The sequence below is a fragment of the Dicentrarchus labrax genome, unplaced genomic scaffold (assembly GCF_905237075.1).
Source record: "Dicentrarchus labrax unplaced genomic scaffold, dlabrax2021, whole genome shotgun sequence".
Lineage (NCBI taxonomy): Eukaryota > Metazoa > Chordata > Actinopteri > Moronidae > Dicentrarchus > Dicentrarchus labrax.
The window spans coordinates 2830367-2839397 of record NW_026136716.1 but is presented as its reverse complement, the minus strand read 5'-3'; the positions used below and the strand labels follow the sequence as shown (position 1 = coordinate 2839397).

The following is a 9031-nucleotide window of genomic DNA, read 5'->3' as shown; positions in this document are numbered from 1 at the left end:
CGTTCTCACACGAAGTACAGCTGGGGTGTGTCAAAGCCCACAGCACCACTAATGTAATGTTTGACTGCCAAACAATACTGAGCCTACACACACACACACACACACACACACACACACCCTAACACATAGGGAATATTGAGTCTCATCTCTCCAAGGAAGGATGATATCACCCACCCTAGCTTTCCACCTTTTCACACACAATTACCAAACAGCAAAGGACTCTCTTCCCCTCTCTCTCTGAACTGGAATAGTAAAGTCTATAATTACAGCAATCAGTAGTGTTGACTTCACAACACCCCAACACAAACTACACTTCTGCTCATACACTGTGGACATCGATTCACACCCTGAGCCAGGTCGCCTCGGCGTGGAAGATAGGGACTGACGTGATGGATGGGCGTACGCTTTCCAGGCCGCTGGTCATCATCAGCTTGGCACTGAGGAACCCCCATTTCCTGCTTCACGCTGACCCCTTCCTGGCCCCATCAGCCCCGGGACGGGTCCAGGCATTCAGTCACATGGAGGGGGGACGGGGGGACGGGTAGGAGGCCGGATCACAGCTCACACAGCAGAGTGCAGCAGATTAATGTGGGTAAACACTCCAGGAATTGTCACTTTTCCTGAGGTTTCTTAAGCGCAAAGTAAATAAGAATAGTCACAATAATAATACATTTTTATTGCTACAGCAGTTTTCACAGCAGAGATAAAGTGCTTAGACAAGCCTAATAATAAATAAGCCAGACACAAATTAATAACAGGGCTACAGAAGAAAAAAGGACAGCCCCGTACACAGCTCAGGGTAGGTAAACACTACAGGATGTCTTTGCATTTCCTTGACATAAGCAAACAAAGACAATGTTTAAAACATTTATGATGAAGTTCCCAAACAAAAAGCCTGCAAGGTGTCTGGTACTGTAGATGAATATTCATAATAAGGAAAGACGGCAGTGAGAAAAAATCATGAGACACTCAGATCACTCTACAACAATCAGTGGAAGGAAGGTATAGCTGGAAATCTTGGCGATATTACTACAGATAACAAGTTCATCAGATTATAGAAACACATATGTAATGTGTGTTAAAAGATTTAAATCTAACTTGAAGTTGATTTTTTAAAATATTTCTTTTGGATCAGTTTTCCCTTTTATTTCCTGCTGGCTGTTATTTTTCCCCAGAGATCTCAAAACCACAACACCGGTGTGGCATTTATTACTAATACCCCTGTTATTGCTACAGTGTCTACACTATGTGGGTCTACTCTTATTTGTCTGGTTTTGAGGGCAGACAAGAAAAATACCATGAGAGAAAAATTATGATATTCATTTCAATTAGGACAATTCTTCCTAGGTGTAATCTATCATAGTCACCGTTCGTTTCCTCTGTAAAATGAAACATGAGCTCTTAACTTCATGTTGTATAATCTTGTGCGGCCTTCACATGAACCCTGCCTGAAGATAGTAAAAAATGGATGTGAACAAAAAAAAATAAAAGGGGGTTTTAAAAAAGACAAAAAAAGCTAATTTGGCACATTTGTCTCATAATCTTTCTAAGCAGTTATGGATCTTACAGATACTTAGAACATCTCCATATTGAAAAATATATATATCTGACAGCTATTATATTTTACTGGGAACTTCACTCTTCCATCCTCCCATCATTCCATCCAGCTTTCTACTCAGTGCGAGACATGTAATTTGTGTACATGGCCTCTGGTGTTGTTTTAGGCCGTGCTCCAAAGCCACTCTAAAAAGGTATGTGGCTTTGGCGGAGAGAATAAACAGCCACCTCATTTCATTCTCCCACGTCTCGGACGGTCGTCTCTGCTCCTCTCGACCCTGCCAGCTCCCCGATTCCAAAGAAAAGCACACATAAAACACAGCACTTTGGGGAAATCAAGAGGCAGGAGAGGGAGGGAAGGGCTGAATGGCTAAAAAAGGTTACAGCACTGATCCCAGAGTAGCTTAAACAGACCACAACACTGAAAAAAAAGTAGATACATGCCTGACTAAACATTTGTTTTCCAAAATATCTCAGATATAAAAGTTATTTTTCTTTTATTATCTTTATCTATAGTGACAATTCCAGCCAGATTAAAATCACAACAGAAGAGCATCCCATTCCCACGAGATCCAGCAGATTCACCCTGTTTGCTAGTATTATTTTCTCAAGTCAAGTATGAAAGTACAGACTCAAATCACAATATAAAGAGTACAATCCAAACAGCAAAAGACGCCACCTCCATCCAAAACACTCTCTTATCTCATTGGCTGCTGTTAGTATCACAGAGCAGCTACATTGGTAAACATTACCATGCCATATGCAGTCTGCTGAAGTCACAACTGTATCTGGGTTTTCAAGTTCACATTTTAATAGACCTCTTGCAGCTGTGAGGGTTTACAAACATAGCTTTATTATCACAGAGGTGGATTTGTAACAAACAATAGCACAAATGAATAAATCATGGCAGTATTGCAGCAGTTATGGGAGGGTCTTGTTTTTCTCAAACTGCAGGAGTCAATTGCTTTCAAGGAAGTTGTTGAGGAAGTCCTTATTATTCTACTTGACATTTATTAAGTGCATTTCCGCCAGTTAAAAAATAACAATGTGCACTAAAGGCAATCCAAAGAAATATGTGTTTTAGAGGATACACAACATTGGCAGTGACTCAAACTCTAAATATTCTCATCAGTTCGCAATATTAAGACAAAAATGAATCAGTGGAAAACTCAACCACCAAAGCAAAGCTATCATAACCATCAAACTACTGTTCAACACGATTAGAATAAAACATGCAGCTATGAGCCCGTTTCATCTACCAACCTCTGCTATTTTGCTTCTGGTGATCAACCTACACAGCAATAAATTAACTGTTCAAGAGACTATCTCTTGGACAGCACGGAGGAGAGAGATGACCGTGAATGTGCGTCTGACTAAGTAAAGACTTCAACAAAACTGCAGCTATACCTCTTTTGGCACCTAAGAGGCAATGAGTGAAGGCCTGACAAATCAGCGCTGACAGGTCCACCTCTACCTGGCCCCTTCCCACTCCCATCAACGTCGACGGTGTCTCAGACCTGACGGCTAACGGCCTGTGGCGCTGCAGTGAGGTCCGAGATTTCACAGCAGAAATGCCAAACACGATCGACGCAAACACACAAAGCCTTTCTCCTGTCATAAAGAGGATGTAGAGGTTGCAAGGGGAGGTCGTCCGTGTCTCACCTGGTTAAGAGACGCTTAAGACAGTTGGCAGGCTTGCTGGCAAGTTGTTTGTAGGCACAGTGGCAAGTGTAGGAGGTGATACAGCCTCCAGGACAAAGATGAGACAGACAGTGATGGGCCTTTTTACCTCAAACATGAGGTTATCTAAGAGACCAGGGCAAAACATGGGGGATATATGGGACATTAGGGTAAAATTTATATATTTTAGTTCTTAAATTAAAAATTAGAGGTCTGAAATGTCATCACTTGGAGATATCAGGAACCCTTGCCCACAGATACAGAAAAACTATTATTTATATAATATCAAATTTTTTTGGGCACTTCATTTTTTCTCTTACAGAATGATTTTTTGATAAGTAATTATTTATTTTTAAGGCCTTAGAGCGCAGCAAAATCAAAAAAAAAAAATATTTATCTGGGTTTCAAAAGAGTTTTGTTGCCACATAATATTATACGACACCTATAAATTTCTCACTCAGGCTTATAAAAGCCGACTGCTCTTCTTAGTCGACAACCATTTCCCCTGGTTTTCCCTGGTCCCTGATGTATCGTTGACTATACATCATGTGACAGTGAGTCTATTTGTGTCACAGCAGGTTGGGGAAAATGTCAGAAATGAACATGTCTTCAGCTCCTCCACACATCTGCTAAACAAGAGGCAGGAAGCTTTTTCTCTCCACAGTGCTGATGACTAGCTTCATGCAAATAGATTGTACCAAAAGTTGGCACATTTTCTCATTAAGATGTTCTAACTTTAAAGTTGGTTTGTCATCAGCAAAGGAAAAGGTTTGCACGTCATTTCAAAACTGCTTTTGGATTCATATTTGTACATCTGTAACTCATAGCTGTAAAGAAACTGTTATCTATATATCTAACGCAGATACAAAAAGGCCCAGGTGTATTTCCCTTAGGGCCCAACACAGTATCCATTACCATTCACCATCCAAAGCCATTAGTACCTATTGTATTTCTATTTCTAACTGTTAAGTATGATAAATATGCAAGAATTTGTCTAGATTGTAGATGTGAGAAGTACTTAATTCCCATCTCGTGAGTCGTGTGTCCTCTCTTGAAGCTGCCAGACAGCCACACGGTAAATCAAGCACGCCCTGTGCTGTTCAAACATCAGAAACCACACTCAAACACATTTTCCCCAACGTTCGTTATCCAGCGGCGGCAGGAGGAAACAAGGTGTGCAGCCTAATATGAGGATGCAAAGCAATCATGCAACAGCATATGGAAGGAGACGGAAACACTAAAAGCCTTTTATAAACCCCTAACAGATTCAACTCATTGTTCTCCAGATGCCAGTTAAGGGAGCCAATTGAGATTTTAAGCATTTCTGAACAACACGAGGTATTTAACACCAGCTTTCCACGCACACACCGCTTCACTTATTGTTTTTCCTTTGATGGAATTTTCTTCAAAGCACGCCTCTTAACGTTGGCGGATCATCCGGCTCGGCCCCCTCGTTTTTTCAGCTCAACTCCTCATTTGCGTGCCGAGGTGCTTTACCTTTAGGAAAAGAAATATCAGGGTTTATTAACGGCAAGAAGAAAAAAAAGCAGGAGGATCTCTTAGACTCTCACACAGAGTATTCCTCTCCCCGGGAGACTAAACAGAACAAGAAATAACATGAGCGGTGTGTATTAATGTATGCCCTTTGATGTCTGGCTTGCAGAGTCCTGTAGCACCATTAACAATTTAACTGAAACATCACATTTGTCAAAACTAAATTGTGCATCTAAGACTTGAGGTTGAGAGAAGACGTACGTGTCTTTCGCGGAGTTGGAGGAGAGCAAAAAGGCCCAATTAGAATTGTTTTTTGAACTGGAGCAGAAAAACCAAAGTATGTGTGTTGACGTATGTGTGAAAAAGAGAGAGAGAGAGAGAGAGAGAGAGAGAGAGAGAGAGAGAGAGAGAGAGAGGCTGTGTGCTCTGCTGCAAACGCTCACATCATACATTAGCTTAGCTCCCTCTAGTGTATAATTAGAGCACTGATCCATTTTTTAAAATCCAACCATATAACCAGAAACTATACATACAAACATGTGTGTTAATGTACACTACATCATGTTTGAATTTTCATTATTAAATAGGACAAATGTTGTAAGGCGTAGGGATGATTCAGGAGCACTTTAAACTATTTATTATTTGAAATATGCTCAAAGAGCCTAATAAGGTTGTTGTTTTTTACTAAAAATACTGCATGCTCTTACTTTTAAGGGTCTAAAAATAAGCAAAGTAATGATTTTCTTTCATTTTAAAATTTAGCGACAATTCACTGCAGCTAATGGTTGAAAAATTCCAGCTTTGTGATTTAATTTTAAATATCTGATGGACAATTAATGCCAGGGTTACACAGCTATTTTTAAAGATGTACCATGAAACCCTAAGTCAGATGAAGCCCTTGAGGAGTGTTTTCGCTGAGATAAAATATCATCAAACTAGAAGGAGAAACTGTGACTGACAACTGAATCTATGGTGCACTACTCATCTAAAAAGGACAACGGCAACATGGCCTTCTTTCATTTATAGCTAAAATTAAAACCCATGATGCTCGGGATTTAAAGAACACGTTTCTTACTGTATCAGTATCATAATTCAGAAAAGACATCAACTTTCCAGCCATTAAATTACTGAATAATATCTTCTTTAAAACAACATAAAATTGCATTATAACTGAAACAGAAATGAATGCTAGAATATCTAAATGTCTGCTCTAAATCAGAAACTCAGCCCCGATCATCACAAAATGTTTCTAAATCAAGAGAGAAAATACAGTCAAAACATAATGCTGCTCCTAGTCTTCAGTCCAGGACATAAAAATATCCTCCAGTCTTCATCTTTTATATCAAAAAATGTCAAAATGCACACAGAGTTGCCCTCAGACATGCCAGTAAACATTAAACAAATCTATTCAGCCCTCTGCAAACAAAACCCAAAACGTAATCATTAACCAATCACGCTCAAAGGCAAAGTAGCACTTGAATGGGAACACAGGCCGTGTTCAGTGGGTAATATCTGGCAATTAATCACTTGATTAATATGCCCTTAAACACACAAAGTGACAGTGACAAATTCTGTTCGCACGTTTGCGATCCCGAAAACGATAATTGTCCAATGAAAGTCTCATTTGTCAAACGGATAGAAAGGCAGAGCTTCCAGTTCAGTCCATGATATAACGCAGTTGTTTTTAATTTTTTTTTTACAGGGTTTGAATAAGTTGATACCTCAAGAACTGTGAAGTTGATTCCACGAGAAAAGTATTATTTTTTCTGTTACTGTTAAATACAGATCAGTTTTAGTTGTGCTTCAACAATATCATGAAGACAGTCTTTGAGAAACTTAAATAGTCTGTTTTGAAAAGAGAAAATTATCTTTATTTTTATTTTCTTGGATTATTAAACAGATGGCTACAACTATAACTACCATTTTCCTTCTCTCTAGAATAGTGCAGTGCCAGGTCAGTATGGTTTTAGCCTCAAACGTCCACTAACTGGGTGACTCAGAAACGTAAAGTAGGAAAAAACTGAACAAGGAAATTTATATTTGTCTTTGCTGAGCTCATGAATATCCAAATGTTACACAGTTTCATCATGTTTGTCACAGCCAATCACAGAATGACAAAGACAATCTGTATCAGGCATTGGCTCATGAGATGGATGAGAAAAGCGATGGAGAGATGGACGACCGATATAAGTATGATGTGATAATATTTCACGGATTTCATTCGGTGCTGCATTACTCCTTTAAAATATTATCCCGTGTTTAATCTGTCAGCTACACATTACTACTCATTAGTGTTTTAAGGTTTTGTTTTTCTTGTTTTAGTCAGTGCTGTAATGGCCCAATTCCCTCTCCTCGTTTTATATTTGCAAAAACTAATTGAAATTAACTGACATCAACAGTCACTTTAAAAAATAGAAGACTTACGTTGCAGGAATAGAAACTTATTTTGAACTGGAAGATGGTGACATTAGGTAAAAATGTAAATCTTTGACGACTTGTTCAATGTTAATTCATTTTTTTTTTGTCCAGGTTTACTGATTGATGAGTCTTTAATCCTTTAAGTAGTTTTCTATGCAAAAATTCAAAATATTCTCTGATTTCACCTTTTAAACGTCACAATTTTATATTGACTAGCATTTCTTACATTTTATGAAAAAACAAGGAAACAATTCATCAAAAATAATTGCCAGATTAATAGATAAAAGAAAATAATATTTAGTTGCCACCCCAATACACCTTGCTCATTGCTCTAAGTTCCCTTAGATTAGATTTTTCTTCAGCACAAAAACCAGCCAGAATCTGCACTACAAACAAGCCTGACTCTGGTGTGAAGTGCACCCGTCACCCAGCATATGACAGCATATTGCCACTGTGCTGTGCACAAGCCTTCAGTGTGATGTGTGCAGATGAAGGGCTGCGGCTGAGGGCTCGGCCAGGCAGCGCGGCGGCCCGGAGAGGAGCACTGGGAGCTGGGGGTTGCAGCAGCCAAGCTCCCCTGGTACTCCCCTAATGAGCTCCACTACTGCTTCCAACATGAGCCCTCGCTCCTCCACAACATCACACGCTCACAGACAGAGCAAGCAGGAGAGCAGTGGCACATATAAACACACACTCTGAGCAGCTGCAGCATGGAGAAAGAACATTACACACTCAGAGTAGCAATATGCATGTTAAAACATACAGAAGCCGTCCGAGACTAACGAGTACACACAGTCATATGTACATAGATGCAAAAATAGTCCCTCCACTTACACGCACCTCACAGCTGTTGCATAGCCCACTCCAACAGGGAGAGAGAGAGAGAGTGAGACAGTGAGTGAGAGCTGCAATATGCATGCATAAACACACTTATAAGTGCTAGACACACACACACACACACACACACACACACACACACACGTACAAATCTTGCTCCAGCTGTAGCAGGAAGTATGATGGACTGTAGCTTAGAGAATATTACACACCCCTCAGTGTATGAGACACAAAAACATGTAGAAAGTCTGATGCATACATGCTCACACACACACAAACACACACACAAACACACACACAGACAGCAAGCAACAGCAAGGAAGCAGTGTCATTACGGTTGGGTATCGAGAAATGGAATCAATTCAAAATAATTATTCATTCATAATTCAAAATATAGACTGAGAATTTCTTAACAAGCATGGTTTTATAATTCAACAAATGACTTCTGAATAGCTAGTTCTGGAGCAATAATGGATCTCATCCAAAACTGTCCTGTGGAGGAAAAAAACAATCCAAACCTCATGTGTATAAATTAATCTTCACAATAAAAGAGACCTGATCCAAAGGGGACCTGAGGACAGTCACACTTGGTCCAAAAGGATAATTAGACCCGACACAAAAATGTGGAGATGCGTACGATGTGCTCAAGAAGAACAGCAATGCACATTTTTTTCCTGCAGCAATAGACTGGACCCAACATGGACCCTGCCCAACTAGAGACCCAGGTCAGATATCTGTTACTAGGAAGGACCTTTGAACATATCTAGTCTGCACAACCAGTTGCTAGAGCTAAAAATAATTAACTGATTACAGAAAACAATTTTGACAGTCAATTTGTCATTTTTTAATGGAAAATCCCAAAAAAAAGAAATCTACTCTACTAACCAGTAAACCAATGCAATCTCCACAAGAATGTGGCTATTCTTGGCAATCCAGTGACAATACAATGAAATGTTATCACAAAGAGTGCAGCGTTGTTGATGTTGACCTGGAATTAGCTAACATGTACCAATAAATAAATACCTTTAACTTCTGCATTTTTATTTGA

The 9031-nt window shown here is 39.5% G+C and overlaps 1 long non-coding RNA gene across 3 annotated transcripts; it reads right to left on the bottom strand.

The window, feature by feature from the left end:
* Positions 1-655: 655 nt before the first annotated feature.
* LOC127378849 (uncharacterized) lies at positions 656-8672 on the bottom strand. 3 transcript variants are annotated; one of them, XR_007888195.1, is made up of 2 exons: positions 8539-8672; positions 656-4734 (listed from the first exon to the last, which is right to left on the bottom strand). It is a non-coding gene; the product is annotated as an uncharacterized LOC127378849 (long non-coding RNA). The 3 variants fall into 3 exon arrangements; XR_007888196.1 differs by lacking the exon at positions 8539-8672 and adding an exon at positions 7984-8040; XR_007888194.1 differs by lacking the exon at positions 8539-8672 and adding an exon at positions 7990-8015.
* Between the last annotated feature and the right edge of the window lie 359 nt (positions 8673-9031).